The sequence below is a fragment of the Silurus meridionalis genome, chromosome 23 (assembly GCF_014805685.1).
Source record: "Silurus meridionalis isolate SWU-2019-XX chromosome 23, ASM1480568v1, whole genome shotgun sequence".
Classification (NCBI taxonomy): Eukaryota; Metazoa; Chordata; class Actinopteri; order Siluriformes; family Siluridae; genus Silurus; species Silurus meridionalis.
The window spans coordinates 4,380,151-4,399,858 of record NC_060906.1 but is presented as its reverse complement, the minus strand read 5'-3'; the positions used below and the strand labels follow the sequence as shown (position 1 = coordinate 4,399,858).

General features: G+C 37.2%; 1 protein-coding gene and 2 long non-coding RNA genes across 14 annotated transcripts in view; 1 reads left to right on the top strand and 2 right to left on the bottom strand.

Annotated features, from left to right (window-relative positions):
- The window catches only part of LOC124377358 (NACHT, LRR and PYD domains-containing protein 12-like), a 578,147-nt gene that overhangs the window by 507,468 nt on the left and 50,971 nt on the right, over positions 1–19,708 (top strand).
- LOC124376854 lies at positions 2,048–10,525 on the bottom strand. 3 transcript variants are annotated; one of them, XR_006923909.1, is made up of 9 exons: positions 10,471–10,525; positions 9,316–9,436; positions 9,080–9,242; positions 8,924–8,989; positions 8,659–8,727; positions 7,253–8,565; positions 5,210–6,107; positions 2,715–2,807; positions 2,048–2,561 (listed from the first exon to the last, which is right to left on the bottom strand). It is a non-coding gene; the product is annotated as an uncharacterized LOC124376854 (long non-coding RNA). The 3 variants fall into 3 exon arrangements; XR_006923911.1 differs by having other exon boundaries at positions 8,338–8,565; XR_006923910.1 differs by lacking the exon at positions 5,210–6,107.
- On the bottom strand, positions 11,416–15,317 carry LOC124376880. Of its 10 annotated transcripts, none has more exons than XR_006923948.1 (4): positions 14,343–15,317; positions 11,965–13,751; positions 11,810–11,870; positions 11,416–11,538 (listed from the first exon to the last, which is right to left on the bottom strand). It is a non-coding gene; the product is annotated as an uncharacterized LOC124376880 (long non-coding RNA). The 10 variants fall into 10 exon arrangements; XR_006923950.1 differs by lacking the exon at positions 11,416–11,538 and having other exon boundaries at positions 11,678–11,870; positions 11,965–13,290; positions 13,716–13,751; XR_006923952.1 differs by lacking the exon at positions 11,416–11,538 and having other exon boundaries at positions 11,678–11,870; positions 11,965–12,148; positions 13,716–13,751.

Sequence of the window (19,708 nt, the reverse complement as noted above, 5' to 3'; positions counted from 1 at the left end):
TATTGATCTGACATGGTGGCTATTTTTAGCCCAAGCAATAGTGCAGAGTGGATGCTGTACCGCTGCGCAAGGGTTAAATAAAGTTTATTTACCCTTCTGGGATTATAACCACTTTGGGTTAATGTGCAATCAGAAACAACAAGCCAAAAATACAAGATGGCAGCCCTGCTATTGTAAATAGTGAAAATAGAACGTAACATAACATAAAATGAGCAAACCTACAAAGAGAAATGTTTTATGAGTGTTTGAATATGGTGATTTAAATGATCAGATTTTTTCTGTTTATTAACGGAAACGCGGTTCTGAAGCATCTTTAGATGTATTTTGGTCGCTTCCACCACCCGTACCGTAAGTGTACGATTGGACGCGCAACACTAAACAAAGTGTGGCTGCTCAACCGTGTATTTTCAACAAGCGGCTGCTTACCTTTTCTTGGGAACGAGTTCTTCTCTGCCATGTTGTTTGTGTATATCTGTGGCAAACGCGTGGGAGAAGGGGGGCGGTGCTGACTTAGTTCGAAACTATGGAAGCCCAGAGGAGAGCGTCGATCTATTTATCGGTTTATCGCCCAGCCCTACCCATCCCTTCCTCACACACACACAACTCTGCTCAGCCAGATTTATTGTAAATGTCACACACCAACATAATGACAGAAAACACAGACGTAGTATTTTTTCAATGTGTGTGTTCGCATGAGTTCAATATGTTATTTTCTTCAAATGCGCATGTGCTTGAGATGAATATACCGCAAAGTTTCCCAGTAGGGGCAGGATCACTTAAGTCTTAAAAATACCGTATTGAACTCAAGCTAAGTGAACACGCACATTAAAAACAAACACACACAAACTTCAATATGAACGTAAGAGCCGCATGAAACCAGCCAAAGAGCGGCATGTGGCTCGCGAGCCGCGGGTTGTCCACCCCTGCTGTAAAGCAATTTACAGTTAACTGTTTGTAAAATACAGAACTTTGTTGTTTATTTTACAGTAATATAGAATTAAACTTGTATTATGAGTTACAGTATTTTTTTGTAAAATAAATTACAGTATTTAGTTGGCAACTAGAGTTGCCAATAAAATCCTGTAAATTTCCCAAAACCCAAGATGATATTGTAATAGTTTTACATCAAAATGCTTTTTACTACATTACATCGTAATATATTATTTACCAATATATTCCTGTAAATACATGAGAATGAAAACTGAATGAAATGTAATTTACAGAATAAAGTAAACAAAGTCAAAGCTGCTTCAAGAACAACATTTATTACAACTGACAGCAAAGTACAAATTCTGTTGTTTCAGCAAATCTTCCACTCAATCCTGAATATTATATCTTTATAATATATATTAGTATATATTATTATTATTTTATATATAATATTTTAATACTAAAACAATGGCATCTATAAAACAGTTAAAAAAGGTTTGTGTTACACTTAAGATCTTGTTAAATTTGTGTTGGAACATAAGTTGTACGTCCAGAAACACAAGTGTTCATTCACAGAACTGGTCTACTCAAAACATGTCTTAGTCCTAATACATGAACAAGAACTTACATGCATAACCATTCAAAGTCCATTTCTGAGAAGGGTACACTGAAAAAACTAACTTGTAAAATTGACTAAAAAAACTTTTTTTAAGTAACATTTACTGCCTAATTTCAAGTATTAATAATCTAGCAAAATCAATTAAAATCTACTTAACCCATGAACTGTTTGGTAAAGAATTAAGGAAATGTTAATTCTTTTTATTTTAGAAGTTAGATTTATTTGAGTGATTTAGGTAAATTCTATTAGATATTTTCAGTGTGTAGCATTGCTGTACTAGAAATATTTAATCAATCTTATTTACTTTTTTAGGGTAAATTGCATTTACTGTTTTTTCTTTTCTTTTGTAGTAATAATTAAGTAAACATTATTAATAATAATATTGATATTACCAAATAAATGTAATCACTTTGTGTATGTTTTCAACAAAAATCACAGTGGGTAATACAATTCAATTGTTTCTTTTTTCCCAACGGTATCAAAACATTTAGCATAAAACAGATGTTAAATATGTTTATTAAAGATGTTAAACGCTGTAGATAAAAGTAAATGAAAACTGGCAAAAAATGATAACTTTAACAAAACATATCCCACCACTATTTGCCTTGAATAAAGTCAATTCAAAACACACAGTAGAAACACATCGATGCTTCTAAAGTCTGGTCTCTCTTGGTGACAGTAAGACCAGGTGGTTATAAGGCATAAAACTGAAAACGCTACTAAAGTTCAATTTAGTACAAATAGCAAAAGTACAAATTATGTACCAAAGTGCGGGAAACAATTTCAAAACAACAGAACAACCCAAAATATAGTGCAGGGGTTTGGGGTATACAAGGTTGAGGGCATAAATCAACCCCATAAATAGTACACAAGCTTTAGCCACGTTGTGACATCCTGGTAGGATCTCCCGGCCTTCGAGAATAACAGATACATCCACTGAATCCTCTACACCAGCTCCATAGACCACCAGAATCTTAAGGATGTGTTGCATGGTGTCACTGCGACTGTCCTCCTGCATATAATTAACAAGAAATATTACTTGGTTTGTACTGGGAAAACAACCCTCAAATAGTTTAGTAGAACATGGCATTAGATTAAGAATTGATGTGCCTCTTATTTCAGTTCAGGCTTAACTTTATGGTAACACAATTTAAAAAAGCTTTACCAGGCATTCTTCAGAAAGCTCCTCTTGTTTTTCACCAAGGTACAGTATGAGGCTCCGGATAACAGCTTCACGCCTCACCTCAATGCTTTGCTTCTGTGAAGAGAATAATGTTGTCAACACATACTGAACTGTGCAAATGTCTTAGGCATGCTAGTATTTTTACCCCAAAAGAGGTTAAAGACAGTTAAGTTCTTCTGAATGTAGTTTGTCTCAGTTTTCATGTAATAATACTAATAATAATTTGATGATGATGAGATCAGGTGTGTAGCACCAGCTGTTGTCAGACTCCTTGTGCATACAAAGATCTAACTGGATTATTACAAATTATGACGAAATGAATGTTTAAAAATGTAAGATGAAAATTCTTACTGGTACAATACAGCAAAGGAAAAACGTAACTGGCTTAAAACCTCTTTTTGGGGGTAAAAAACTAGCACACCTAAGACTTTTGCACAGTACTGTAACTAAGCAGTGTTGTTCAGCATGCAGACTTAAGTCATTTTTTATACTGCAATAATTATACTGCAAGGTCAATCACATAATGAGACATCCGGTACTTTGTTCTATCTAAAGATGAATATTTCCTGCTCTTACATTAGCCCTTCAGTTTTACTTTAGCACTTTTAGGTTCATCCCACGGTTTATGGAGTCACCTTGTTCTATGTATCCAGGTCAGATTTTTGAAAGTTGACGAAAAAGCACAATGTGTTAGTCTACCAGCTAAGACCAACTAATTGACCTCTGAATTATTAAAATGAAACAGTTTTCCATACTGCTTGTTATTCTCGACGACGATCATCCATTGTCTTGCTGAGTATCCATAGCACTTAACAAGCTTTTTTAAATTGAATTTAAAATGCATGCAGCAGTTTTATTAACTTAAGTAAAGTTGGCCACATATTCACAGATTCAAGTTTCCCGAGTCAATAGCTCCTGAGCTAAACGCTCTTATTGCACAAATAACACCTCTTTTTTTATCATAGTAATGTAGAGAGGCAGACACAACGCAGCTACAACCCAATTTTCCTCAATATCAGCTTTCCTCCACGTTGAACAAAATACATACAAGTCTCTATGTGCGAACACCTAAGAGACAGATTCCAAGGGACCGTCTGCAAAGTGCAAAACCCGAAAAGCAAATACTAAAAAGTCAATAATTTTACAGTAATACTGTCACCAAATTCAGCTCACACATCACTAATGTCCTGATAGTTATACTACAACACTTATTTGGGGGAAATGTCTTTTTGTTTAATTTTTATGAATTTTCATAATAAAAAAAAACAATAACTTTACTGTAATACATTGTACTGTTATGGATTGCTTACCAGACGACGTGCAGTCTTTTTTGTGCAAGGCTATTTTAACTTCACGACTCGTGTAGCATGATATCCGTGCTAACTTCATGACTCGCCCTTTGCAGCACATTATGAACCCGAAATTTGAACACAGCCCTGAACATGGCTAATGTGTCGTGTTATCTATTCATGTCTAATATCATTACCGTGATAGAAAATAATATGGTTACGTTTTTTAGTGAATATATTTATATTACGTATTTATATGTAATGAATTGGATCACAGCATCAAGTATTTCTATAGGAATCTGCCTGATTAGTAAGTTAAATGCATAACGTGTAACGTTAAAAAAACTGAATGCAAATTTCACATCAAATCACGCCCGGAGTAGAACGGGTGCTTTGAGGATGGACTGGACTGTAGTTAATGTCAACAGTCTGCTACACTGATTTAGCAATACAGTTTCGCTTCTGATGATCATCACTGTACCCCACAGCATCGTATATCTGCTTCAAATGGACTTTTGGTGCAACCCAGATGAGGATGGGTTCCCTCTTTAGTCTGGTTCCTCTCAAGGTTTCTTCCTTATGCCATCTCGGGGAGTTTTTCCTTGCCACAGTTGCTCATCAGGGACAAACATACTTACAAAGAACATATTTACGTTTAATCACCACATTATCTGTGTAAAGCTGCTTTGAGACAATGTTCATTGTTAAAAGCGCTATACAAATAAAAATGAATTGAATTAAATTGAAATATTTTTCTGTTTTGTCATGAAATCCCCATCGACCCACAGAATTGTGTTTTTAAACAAACGTCTGGATGAGCCTCGATGCTTATTGCACAGACTGGAATGCACTAAAGTTTTTGATAAAAATTTACTTGGTATTTTTAGGACTATGTGCAGTGACTATAAAAAAAAAGTTAAATAATACGATAAAATATCTAATAAAACTTACTAGTTCCACACAGTTCATTTTGTACATGAATTCATTGTGTATTTATTTACAATTCTACTTAGGAAAAACTAGTATTCAATAAATGTTAATATTACTATTTAGAAATTATTAGGGTTAATCTAAGATATTTTACTACACCAAAAAGTTCGTTTTTTCAGTGTGAGTTCAATTGTGCTATAAATATAATATCTGAATTTCAAGTATATTTTGAATGCATTTAAGAGTACTTTTTTTCACCTGGGTCTGCTCTCCTACTCCGGTTACACCTCCCCTATTTAAAAAAAAGGCGCTCGTGCACGCAGGCGCTGATGCAACCTGTAAGTTTGCTGCTGCTGCACAGTAAAAAAGCTCTTATGTGAGAATAGTTGGTGGCTCTTAAAAGGGTCTTTGTGGTCTGGAGGTTATCGTGGGAGAATATTTTTAACTGTTAAACTCGACCGCCAGTGCATTGTACAAATTGTATTCCAACACTATATTTCCATCTACATTTAGGTGCACTCCATCCTGGTCCAATTGCTGGAGACATTCCAGACTTAAGTCTTAAGACTTAATTCCACGATGCCAGATGCATCGCATGCCCAGTTCCGTCATGTACCCGGACGTCACGCCGTTTAGCCAGCGCCGTGTTCTTTCTATTCCATATCCGCTAGTAGAGGTCTGGTGCCTCCAGTCCCGGCGAGGAAGGATGTCTGAGAACATGATTTTGGTGTTGGGAATAACATGTGGGCTTTTCTGATGTCTGACTTCATCCGGCACATCAGATCCACCCTGTTAGTACCAGGACGTCCGATGCTGTTCCCGCTGAGGTGAATAATCATTATATCTGGGTCGTAGTCAGTGGCGGCTCGTTTCTCATGGAGAAGCGCCAACAGGTGCTCCCATCTTCTCCCTCCTTCTCCATCCCAGATGATGTCACAGTCCAGGAACAGATTCTCATCTAGCCTGTGTGCTGACAAATATGATCGCAGTCTCACGATGATAGAGCTTCCGATGATCCAGACTCGTGGTCTTCTGCCGTGACTCATGGTGCTAATCTTACAGTCCCTTACAGTACAAACTGCATGTATTTATAGCACGTCTTGTCTGGACCAGCTTAAATCTGATTGGTCATTCACCAGCAGTGGCTTGCACAGACCTGCAGTGGGGGAGGGGTGGAAGGACCAAAAAGGGCACAAAAAAGGACAAAAATATTACTTCAATAAACAAAAAAATCTGTACAAAAATACATTTGGTTAACTTATTTATATAAAATTGCCTGTATTTAAATCAGTATTTGTCTATCTGCTGTCTTTTTAAATATTTGAATGACTTCATCACGATTAATTGAAATGTCTCGCTCAATGGAGCGCAGCAGTAGGTCAGAAAGCCTTTCTTCATTACACAGACTTCGAAGACTGGATTTCACAAGTTTTAACTTCCTCTGTTAGAACCACATTAGCCAAGTTTAAAACAACATCATGGTAGGATAAATGTCCATTTTCCACGTTACCCGTCTGCTGCTCTTGTTTTGAAAACTTGTGGCTAAAAGCGCTGTACAGGTAAATCCGCTTTCCGCCACGTAAATATGGCCGCCTACATTTTTTTTGTGTGTGTTATTTATTATTGTTACTGGCAAATGGTATAGAAGTGTATTGGTATTTATAATATTACTACTACTAATAAGAGACAAAACATGCCAATGGCCAACTAATAAACGGTGTGTTTGTCTCTTTCTTAACAGGAAGCAGCGACAGCGGCGAGAGCAGCACGAGTTATCGCATAGCGAATACGCCGACCCTCTTCCAAAGACTTTCTAAGGATCTCTACGTGCCGAGGACGGAACGTGGCTGCGAACAACACTTATTTGGGGTGGCGCTACGTCGGAAGCTCCGGCAGATGCGGCGTTAAGGACAAATTTACATTCCAATACAAAATTGCACTTCTTTTCCCCCGGCTCTCCTATACACCACAAATAAAGATGCGTGATTTTCCTGACATTTAGCTCTCTGGTGTGTGTGTGTTCATCCCGTCGCGCGAGCGAGGCGCTACTATACATATATACACCCACACACAATCAGAAGTATTCAACCCCCTCACCTCAATAGACAATACAGTGATGATGAAAGATAATGAAAATAAATGAAAGAAAAAAAAAAACTAGTGAAATAACAAAATACTTATTGATACAATTTTCATTTGAACTTCAAAGTTAAATCAACTTCTGTTGTCAAAATAACCTAAATATGTAAGTCTTGTAACACATTAGCATTTGCAGTATTATTCAACCCCCAGCTTCAGTACCTTGTGGAGCGCCCTTTAGTTTTTATAACTTCTAACAAGCGTTTTCGATAGAACATGAACAGAACTCTGTAGTTTTATCCAAATTCCTCCTGGCATATTCTAGTCGACTCCTGATGTTCCTTGAGGTCAAAAGTAGAGTGCGTCTTGGGGTCCGGCCATGAAGTCCTTGATTATTCAGTGCACGTCTTATAGTTGCCACTGAAGCACTTGTACCAGCCTTCATCATATCATCCTGTAGCTGTCTTGCAGTCACACAGGGGTTTTTCCTAGCTGTCCTGACTAAGTTGTTGAGGGCCCTTTGATGAAATTGTGAGCTTTCTTCCACGGCGAGGCAGGTTTGCAGCTGTTCCATACGTTTTAAACTTCCTTATAATGCTCCCAGTGGTGTGAAGTATGCATGCTGTGTGTGTGTTGTGATGCATGTATGCTGTGTGTGTGCGTGTGTGTATATTGTGATGTATGTATGCTGTGTGTGTGTGTATTGTGTGTGTCTACTGTGATATTTATTGTGTGTATTGTTTGTGTGTATGTGTGTATGTGGGGTGTGTTTATAAATTAAAAAGTACTGAATTTACAGTTTCTTTTTCTTCTGTATGTGTGTTAGACTTAGGCAGCAGGGGAAGGAGGCCGCTCAACTTTCTCTGGGATTTTTCCGGCGAGCATTTGATGTGCGTCCGAGTGATAAGATGCTGGGTCGATTGAAGCGATCGGAAAAGGCTATGAAAGAGCTGTACGTATCTGATGAAGAGGAGGAGTTTGTAAACGGGCTCAACAGTGGTTTAATGATGTATGAAGGGCTTTACGATCAGCTGTATGAGCATCAAAAAGATGGCGTGGCCTTCCTGTACAGCCTGCATAGGGACGGGCATGTCGGCGGCATCCTTGCGGACAACATGGGTTTGGGCAAGACGGTTCAGGTCCTCAACTTCCTGTTGGCTCTGTATGATGCCAAGCAGATCAATCACACGCTTCTCGTCATGCCCACCCCCTTGATCAAGAAATGGCTAAATGAATTTAAGCACTGGACCCCTGGCTTTCAAGTCAAAGAATTTCATGGCAAAAACAAATTGGAGCGCAGCCGGAACCTGGAACAAATCCAGCGTAGGGGTGGAGCAGTCATCACCACATCTCAAATGCTAATTAATAACTGGCAGCAGCTGGAATCATTCAGAGGACATGAGTTCTTCTGGGATTACATCATTCAAGATGAAGCACACGAGATCAAAAACTCATCAACGAAGACTGCGATGAGTGTGAGCTCAGTTCCGGCATCGCACCGCCTCCTGCTCACTGGCACACCGGTTCAGAACAACCTGCGGGAGATGTGGGTGCTGTTTAAAGTTTAAAAAGTTCATAGAAATTACACATCCCCTTGAGTATTAAACACAAGGTTCACACACACGTACCCTCTCCGTTTCATCTCCTGCTGCACAGCTGGCTACAGCTTTTGATGGTTGTTCCAGCTCAGCAGTTACCTGTGCAGATTCACAATAAAGTGCTAACACTTCCCCACATACATGAAAAACCTTTTAAACAATAAACTGTCCGTTCATACGAGTTTAACAATGTTACACATTTTGGGGTACAACATTCACATCAACATGCTTAATATTGCTTCGAAAGGATTTGGAGTCAAATAACATTTGAAAATTGAGTTGAATCTTTAAATACCTTGCTTCTCCATGGCCAGTCAGAATCTCTGTAGTTATAAGTAATCTCTTCCCCAGGACTTATATCCTTTAGTGCAGATAAGCAGAGACGGGGCTTTCCATCCACTCGGTTTTCATTTCATCATTTGAAAGACATTATTTACAGCAATATACATACCACATTCTTTTTCCATTAAAATGAAATTTAAAGAAAAACACTTCAACTGCAGAGTGATGGAGTCTGTGCCTTCTTTCAGATTCTTGTTTAGTAACGACATCCCCTCGATATTCAACAAGAAAATCTCCCTTTTGAAAGTGGCAACAGCTGAAGACTCCTCGACCTACCAAAGAGCAACTTATTTAGGAAAAAGAATAAAACAATACTTAAACATAATTATTGAGCTTGTTACTCACCTTTAAATAAATTTATGTATTTTATTTCAAATCCATCTTTATCTTTAAACATGGATGAAAAATATGCAGCTTCATCTTTCAGACTTAGTTTAGCCCTCTGGGACCTTGTTGCTGTTTTTATCTGCAAGATACCGAGATGTCTTTTCACTTTATAACAGATTTTTTTATCATTATTATATGATCACTTATCTAATAAAGTATCAGTTAATACTTTTGTTGTATAGGGTTTAAATATGAATAGGGATTATTCTATACTGTGTCAGTAAATAGTACAAGTGAAACAGGAAAACATCTTGAATCATTTCTTTGTTTCGTTTTGTTTAGTATGTTTAACATAATCAATCTGAAACAGGCGGCTTTTCTCCATCTCAACTACATTGTTTCTGTCACCAAAGAGAAACAATATGATATCAGACTTTTATATACTGGAGGTTTTACCTATACAGACACCTACAGCAATACTACTAATTAACAGCTCAGACTGAGACTGCTACCATTATGCTGGAATGACCTTCACAAAGAACTGTTCAGCAGTTTTTTCTATTTATAGAATAGAATAGCCATTATTTGTCACATATTACAGAACCGTGACATGTTTTCACATATCCCAGCTTGTTTGGAAGTTGGGGTCAGAGCGCAGGGTGTCAGCCATGATTATAGTGCCCCTGGAGCAACAATGATTAGGGGCCTTGCTCAAGGGCCCAAGAGTGGCAGCTTAGCTTAAAACCCTGAACTTTATTAGTAACCCAGCACCTTAACCACTGAGCCACCAATCCCAAAATTAATCTAGTAAACTACAGTATTAAAGTATGCTCCAGTCATTTTTCATACACTAACCTCATCACCACACCATCTGGCATCATGAGCTCATTAACATGAATTATTTGATCAACATTTTCACCAAAACATACATAATACAAGCTGCTTAGTTATAGCTTATATTTAATTGACTGATTATTAGGTAAAGCAGAATTAAAGTTGCTGTTAAATAAAGACAAATAATTATTCAATTATACATTTTTCAATCCTTAAGATTTGTGCAGAAACTCTAGCTAAAGGCTAACATGTGACCAAAGCTAGCCTACATTTTTTACTAATGTGATATAAAATGAAACTTGGCTAAAACAATAAATTGAATTTTTTCTTCAGTCGTACCTTCAGCGTCTTCATAATGATGTTCTCTCCACGTGCTGTCACAAAGCTGAACCTGAAGTGTGTTAAAGGTGTAAATAAACTCTAGCTACTGTCACAGAGATAAACAGTGGTCATTTCTTCATAGTTAATATCAAGTAAAAATAAAACTCAAATAATATGTCACTACTATCAATGTCAATGAATTACATTTACAATCAAAATTTTAAAATTGAAGGTTTATTTCTCACATACAGAACCAAAACACAGTGTAGTGAAATGACTCGTGTCATACAAATCTATCTATCTACTCTTCTACAGCTTCTACTATCATGCAAATCATACTTAAATTTTTATTTTTTACTCTGGTAACATCATGCACTATATATCCTTTAATAATCACCACATATGTAGCATATTTAATGATGCATATTTGCATATTGCCAAATATAATTAGAGAAAAGAACTGGAATTTGTTTAATTCACAAATTACTTTTTTTATGTGCCTTCTTTTCCATAAGGTTCTTTAGACATCATCCACGCTAGTCCTCCAGGGTCGTCCTCATTCAGGGCTGGTCCTAGTCCATGTGTGCTTCTAATCTGTGGACATACAACAGTGTAAATAATAATGAGCTCTTCTACATTGCAGATATTTTAAAATGTGAAGCACATGTTTATGCCCAAAATATATTAATCTTCTTCACTAAATCTATTTTACTTTTCTTTAAAATGTTATGATACTTATTACATAGACAGTAATAAAAACAAACTCAACAGAGTCCATGCCAACTGAATTATGATCTTCATCAAAGCCACTGGTGACAGAAGTGAAGCCTGTTCTTCACTCAGTCTAGGTGTCATCAACGCAGACCTCATAATTCTCAAACTCTGAAATACTCTGTAAACACACACACACACACACACACACACACACACACACACACACACACACACACACACACACACACACATCTAGTATTAGCTTGAGGTTTACTGCAACTGCACTAACAATGTAGAGACACACTTAGCTTTAGACTGTGTTTCCATCTGCCACAATGATATCTACTGGACCACTCTGAGCTCCTCATCCATCTGTTGAAAATAATACATTATTTTTTAATTGTTAATTGCTTGTTAAAATAGTACTTAAAATTTAAACGAAACATTTTACAGCTAGTTCCATTTTCCAAGCAAAAGACCTACAGAGAACCTTTCTTCCCATTTTATTAACAAGACATCACAGTTGCCCCGAGTGCTCATCAGGGATAAATACACATTCACTTTCATTCTTCATTTCTGTAGAGCTGCACCGTGACCATGTCCATTAAAGTAAATAAACCAGAAATACAGAAGAAACTTGAACCATCATCTTGCATCTTTGTGTCCGCACAAGGGTCTGCAACTGGTCTTCTGGTCATCCTACGCTGTGGTTTATGTATTTAAGAATCATAAAATAAGCTATATATATATGGTTGAAATGACAATAAAATGTTTTATCTGGTTTGTTGTGATTCTTACACATGTTGTTGCTGTGTCAGCCTGGTCTTTTGGTCTGCAATCAGAGACGTGGTTTTCAGCCACATCACATTACATTACCAGATGTGACTTTACCAAACATTACCCATCTTGTTTGCTGTTTCTTGGCCCGTGTCCTGGCTGGAGTTAAAATCTTCAACTCGGCACGCTTGTCATTTTCCTTCTGCTGCCAAAACAATAACAGCCAATACCAATGTATACATTCCAGTCAGTCAGAATAAACAAATTCTTTAATACATCCAGTCATGTCCAGTCATGATGATATTAATGCAATAAAGCCCAATTACACTGATAGGAAGCCGACTGTATTTCAATATCAAAAGCTATTAAGTTTACATAAATACAGTACATGGCGTGTAAGTGAAAGATTCGTAAAAACTAGACGCCTGAAGTTCTCCCTAAAAAAAAACCCCGCTTAGTAGCGCACAGACCAAACAACTGTCAATGGAACCAATGATATAACCAACAACGTTTTTAAGAAGATTGGAAGTGCAAAACACAATACACTGCATTGTGGTAGCTGAAGTATGTTTGCAACACTCCTGATTCAGCACAGACATTGGATGGTTATATGTAAACATGATCAAGGAGTGTGCAGTTGTCTGTAGTGGCAGGTATACCTTCAGCAGACCTGGAATGTGAATCAAAGAATCCATATTGTCCAGAGGTGTTTCTGAAGATAGCAATACACTCTGGACTTACAATAAGGAGTGCATGCATGACATCTGATGTTAGACACTCTGTCAGTCTTTCAGGTAGAGTCTTAAACCAGGATTCTCCAGAGAACTCACTGGATCTGAGGCATCCCAACATTGCTTCGGATTTCATAACATTGTTTGTCTGATTACATGTTGTGACAAGCTCTGGCACTTCGTCCATATTCAGGTGGTCATTTTGAAGTTCATTTGCATTAATGAGCTGCATTTTACTGAATGTATACAATGCATCTCCTTCCTCCAGATCAAGGTGCTGCATTGTAAACTCTGTTCCCTCGCTCTGGTAGGCCAGAAACTGCAGTGCTATACAAGTACACTGAGTGTTTCGAGAAAAGTTGTCATACCTCGCAATCACCCTGGCAATGAGATGCTTGGACAGATATGACCCTGAGCACACTGACACATTCTTGGAGTTTTCTGACTTTTATAAACCATACTGAGGTCATGTTCTTGAACAAATTGTCGATCATCTTTGGGCTTCACTCCCGACTCTAAAAGTCTCTCAATCAAAAGCTCGGTGGTGTTCTCAACATTTGTCGGCAAAGCCCTGAGGATGATTCCCCTTAATTCTTCCACCAAGCAAGACATTGTTCTACATTAAGAGAAGAGAATGATGAACTATTACAGACATATCGAAGACTGTGTACTTGGACAATGGATAATAATCCAGAAGGTCATTCTGATTAACACATGAGTAGGAACCATTTTTTGCTGTCAAGCAGTAAACACCCATGTTATGGATCATGGACGTTTGAAAAAGTTCAGTGATGAAATACACTGAATTCTGTATGACTGTCATCACAATCCTTCCCACAGTAATGCCTTCATCAGTTTCCTGAATAACAACATATATGTTTGTTTTGTATGTTGTTCCTTTAACAGTTGCTTCATGAGCAACCATAGTGTTTTCAGGCTGAAAATCATATCCAGCTACAGCTTCCCTAATGATGTCATTGTAGTCACTCACTACAAACTCTGTTGCCTTGTCTGCGACAATAGTATGAGGGAAGAACTCACCAGAATGAAGAAATGCCTGGAGAAGCTGATGTCTTTCTGCAAGAGTCAAGCAAAGATTCTGAAAGTTATGTAATTTTCTTACACACTGTTTGAAATAAACATGCTTGCTCTCAAACCTTAAGATTCACAAGCAAATGATTGGACAGAAATGAATAATGAGCTCAGGGTAGTGGTTAAGATAATGATGTTTAGGTCTGAGACAGTGGGCAGGAAAAAGGTGTTTCCTAAAATGTAGGTACTCATAAAGCAAAACTCTCAAATACCCCATCTGACCCTTGGAAATTGCTGGTAAGCAAACAAGTGCTACGATTTCCCTTAACAGTAAAATTAGTTACCAAACTTCATTTGTACCAGGGGATTCAATTTTGTCACCAATGACACACCTGAAGGGGATTAGGACTAATGTGTGTTCTCTCTCTTGCAGTGATCAGAGGGAGCATTTAAGGAGGAGCGAGAGGGTGTGTGTGTGTGTGTGTGTGTGTGTGTGAGGGAGTGGGAGGGAACATAAGGCTGTGGCCCTGAGCACAGAGCTTATAAAAATAAACCATCTCTTGATTTTGAACCTGTCCTGAAAACACTGAAGCTTGTCACCTCAGTTTTAGGAAATGTGATGGTATTCCAACATACTGACTGTTTCTGGAGGTCAGAATCACTATGCAGCTCTTCCTCCATGTCCTGAAGAGAACTCAAATCTTGAGGTGGCAACAAATTATGAATCCAGGTCTCTGACTCATCAGCTGATTTTATACTCTGAAGGGTCTTGAAGATGATTTGCAGTTTGTCCATCATCATGTCCTGTTTTGTTAATATATTACTCAGGAGGGTGAGGAAGACAAGAAAGACAAACATTAGTTTTCAGTCACTTTCATTAGGTAAACACTGACCATTTGCTGGTTTCATTAATATTTGTAAGTTAACATGTCAAAAGACTAAAATTGTGGATTATTAAATACCATCAGGACTATTCTGGATCATCACACATTACAACATCTCAAGAAAACATTTGAGATGAATTTTTCGAGGTTGTTGGTACAATCATATGTACATCAAGGTTTTAACTTGTAATCATTTTTGTATAAGAGCAGGTGTAAAAAAACATGAATCTGAAATATTTACAGTAATTTGCCAATAAAAAAATCACAATAAACAATAATATAATCACGTTTGCAGACTGAATGTCTGCTCCCTGGTCTGGTGTGACTCTGTGTACTTCAATGTAGAGCTGCAACTAATCAAATACATTTTTTTTCTAAGATGTTTTCCTTATTATAACTAATAAAAACCTGAATTCAGGGTATTTATTTATAAAAGTGTACTTTAAAAATGCAAAAACCACATACTGTATTGAGTTTAGCGATCCTTAATTTTAATAGTTAAAAGTTTATAGCAGCTGTGTCCCTCATGGACCATGAGTTGGAAACCTTAGTGTCTTTAGACACTTTATTAGATTGAATACGCAAGACAGAGGGGCTTGAGGAACAGCACAAACCAGCAAGTCGGTAGAATTCATAATGCAGGTAGTCCATTGATGATCCTCAGTGTGAACCATAGAGCGGAACTGGGCTCCTTATAATGAGGAAAGTAGATTAGAGACAGGTGAAGGTGATTAGTAGGAGGGCGTGGCTGTGCGAGTGTGCTGAGTGTAGGAGGGAGGCGTGGCTGTTTGTTCCCAGTACCCCCTCCCCCAGGGGCGGCTCTTGATGAGAAGAGGTAAAACAGGTGTTTATGGATTTAGAATACAAAGATTGTAACAATTGGCTGCATATATTTTGTATGTTTTTCACTTGTTATTAAAAATTAATTTGTTTTATGAATTCATTATTCTTTTTTGGTGACGATGCAAGAACTGATTCTCCTGCATTATAGTTTCAAGGAAAGGTAATCCAGGACCATGTTTCTATAAATCTCATTCAAAACTAAAACCTTGTTTTCATAATAAATTTTACAATAAATTTAAAAATCCTTAAAAAAAAAAAAATATAACTTTTTTATAATTCTCATTTTAAACTAAATGTTTTTTTAGATCTCTTTTTTTAACCTTTTTGAGTTGATCTATTGTTTGACTCTTCAGGTTTGAATCGGCTCAATTCATTTACTATGAAGAGCTGGTTCAGAGATCCGATTCAAATAACCGACTCACTTGTGAACGACACATCAAAGGAATCATCCACTGCCTCAGATGTGGGAGAGTGAAAATGCTACTCTTTATTATTTCTAGCTTTTTATTCATGTATGAATAAAAAGCCAGAAATAAAAACAGTAACACTAATAATTAATACATAGATGGTTCAAATAATTGTAAATATGTTTTCGCTGCTAATTTTATTTTACTAACGTTAGCGGCTAACTGAAAATTAGCAGAACATATCCTGGAGTTGTAGATCCCATTTTAACTGATGCTTCATAAACCCTGATTCTTTCAGGATATTTAAATAAACTGCCATAAAATTTTATGTGAATAAAATGTATGGGTTTTAAAAATCCTGTCAGAAATGCAGTCGAGTTAGCTTGTAGCAGCTAGCTGTGTTAGCGTCTTCTGAAGAGGACAGAGAAGCGATGAAGGACACTAAAGGATTTGTGATAAAATCAATTTTATTGAAGTACCAATATTGTCTATATCATAGCAATGCTTTCAAAAATGACAACAAATTATTTAAAAAGTAGCAAAAACATCAAAAATACAAAAGCAAGACTATTTTATAAATGTTTGGATGCTTAATTTTAATAGAAAAATATTTGTCCATTTTTATTTGTGTAAATCAGTTATGATAAAAAAACACTGGCCATTTTATTAGGGACACCTGTACACCTACACATGTATGCAGTTCAGCACTGCAGTGTATAAACTCCTGCAGAAACTGGTCCAGGTCTTCAGATCATTTTTACATCAAACATCAGAATGAAAAAAAGTCTGATGTCTGTAACATGGTCTTTAGTACCAGATGGGTTGGTTTGAGTTTTTCAGAAACTGCTGATTTCCTGCTGGAGACTGTAGAGATACACAGAGTGGTGCATTAAAACAAAAAACACTGAGTGAGCGACGGTTCTGTGGGGAGAAACAGGAGCTGACAGGAAGTCTAGAATAACTCATGGTGATACTGGGTGAGCTAGAACCTAAACATCTGAGCTAACACTTTCTCTTTGAGGTTCCTTTAAGCATTGCTTGACCCATTCTCCAGCTCATCCACTAAGTGAGGATGTTTCTCCTTTAGAATTGTATAAAATTCTGCTTTGACAGCTCTGGAGGTGAGGCAGTTGGTGTACAAGATTCTCATTTTCTCCTGTGATGTAGCTGCTGCATTGATTGTACTGTACATTCCATCTTTAATCATTCCCTTGGATAGGAGACCATCTGCAATCTCCATTACTGAAGTAACTTTCTGTATCAGAATGTCTCTGTGTTTATCCACAAAGTCAGCAGCTGAAAGACAGATGAACATTTTGATGTTTTGGTATAAATATGTATATGGATTTGGGAAGAACAGCTGAAAATGCTAAAGGTTTAGGATATTTTACCTGTTTTCACCATTTGGAGTGAATTGGCTTCTTGGCTCGTGTAACCTGAAGTGATGAGATAGAAAGTGTAAACTTCAGTATAAATACACAGCTATGAGGAGAAGATAACATTAAGAATTAATAATATTTTGGAGTTTACAGCATCCCTGAGGGCGTTTACATAAACAGCTGAAGGTACATTTCTCCATGCCAGAAGGAAGTAGACTTCTGGTGTGTTATACTGGATTAATGTACTGAAATTAACTTTTAGATACCTGTAAGAAAGACCTGGCGAGACGCCCACACCTCCTGGTCATGTTCATCCAAAAGTCCCAGTGTGAGTTCTTCAGCTTCATCAGGAAGTATCACCTCAAATGTGGGGTGATAGTTGGGGGCAGAGTCAAGCTCAAATATCTCAGTCTAAGGAACCCAAAGACGTGTGAACAGACTGCTCCAGAATGCAAACTAAAAACCAAACAGTCTGATTTCTCTACAAATGTGTGGAGTGGAGTTTACCTGCGGCTGACATTTATAATGCTCACAGCGTGGCCTGTAGGGTTTTCTAGGGACCAGCTGACAAGTGGAACTGCTTTCAATGTACATGTTGTGCTGAAATTGATTCTGCACCTTAAGAATGGACATATTTGAATTAATTTCTAAATACCAGTTATTTTAAAATTCTTTGAATAATTAAATACATGTATTAAAAACACGGTTAGGCATCGAGTGATTAATTAAAGCAGGTTACCTCTATAACTGGAACATTTTGGGGTAATAAGTGCATGTGCAGCTTTCTCTTCTTTGTCCTTCCAGGGATTTCTTTGTAGAAGAGAAGGACCTGCGCCTTGATCGGTTTGTCCTCAAAAATATTTTTATTAGGAGTCCAAAGAGAGAGAGATTTTTTATGTCTATGATCACATGTGTCTCTGTTACTTTCAGAGGTTGAATGATCTCCACATTCCCATCAGAGAAATGTGCCACAGCCAGTTCAGTCTGATTTTTATCTGCAACACATGAACAAGAAAAAGCTGAGAAAGATAAACAATACCAGCATCGGCAGATAATCACTTACCCAGTCAGTGTGAATAATGGATTGTGGTTGGCTGGAAGTTCAACACAGATATTTTGTAATCAGTTCTAAATGTATGTGCTGCTTATAAATAACTGTAACCATAGTAACCTACTGTTGCAGTTTCATACAGAGGGAGACAGATATTGTACCGATGAATTTGAATTTCAAATAAGAAATATAAAGAAACAGCATCAGGAGTTAATACCAACAGCTTGAGTAAATAACATTTATTATACCTCATGTAAATAAAAGTTTCTTCTGGCACTACTTTATCTCTTTATGTGATTCAGAGCAGCAGAATTATAAATGTGATGAGTGGTATATATAAAATGCGTAAGGAATTACATTAAGTGTTATTTTGTTAAACGTTTTTTTATTTAAGCGTTCATCTTGCGTTATTTTGATCCATTCAGTCAGTTTTGCTTTGCAAACATCAATAACAGTTTAACATGTCAATGATGAGAAATGATTATGGAATAGACGTTACACTGTTTTAATGCTCTCAGCTTCATTTTGAGCTGTTCTTCACTGCCATATTGTGCACTAACATCTTTTAATAACACACACCTAGTCCTGGATTACTTATGATTAAGTTCAAGTTTATTTCTACACCATTTTACAATAGACATTGTCTCAGCAGCTTTACAGAATGTAAGAATTCTAGAATAAAAAATGTAAATATAAGTGAATTATATGTATTTTGCCCCGATGAGCAAGTCTGGGGCTCAAAAAAGACTCAAAAGGGGGAACTCATTCTTATTTGGGTGATATCAAAAGTGTGATTATAAATCATAAAAACAATACAACAGTTAGACTTTGATCTCAAATGACCTTACCAGAATTTATCTCACAGTGAGAGAGGTGCAGTTTACACATTGACCCCTCGGAGCAGTCGATGTTGTACAGGGGTCCTGCAGGCTGCATCTGTCCCATGCCGTCTAACTGAACACTGCCCCAGGACACTATACTGTACAACACTTCAGCTTTCTCCTTCATCTCAAACACAAGGTTGGTGTATTTACACTGAAACTGCCCAGCACCAGAACAATGAAACCTGTAGTATCTTTGATAAAAAACATTTAAGAAGTAAAATCTGGATTAGTTTTATGTTGTAACATCAGAAAATCACTTTTACACCTTTAGCATATGTGCTACCTGTATCCACTGTTCCAGTCCTCATGGTGGTCTTTACCTAATTCAGGAGTAAACACGTCTGTTTCCCCTGAGTGCCCCTAAACAGATCAGATAGAACAATACACACATTTAAGATTAAAACACACCCCACACAGCTGTAAATGCTTTAAAGATCTCGCTATTAAAAAACATAACCTGTAGTTCTGCAGACTACATGAAATGTGTAACAGCATATATATGGTGCAAAACTGTTGACCAGGACAAAGTATGGTCTCATATATGTTGTGCATAT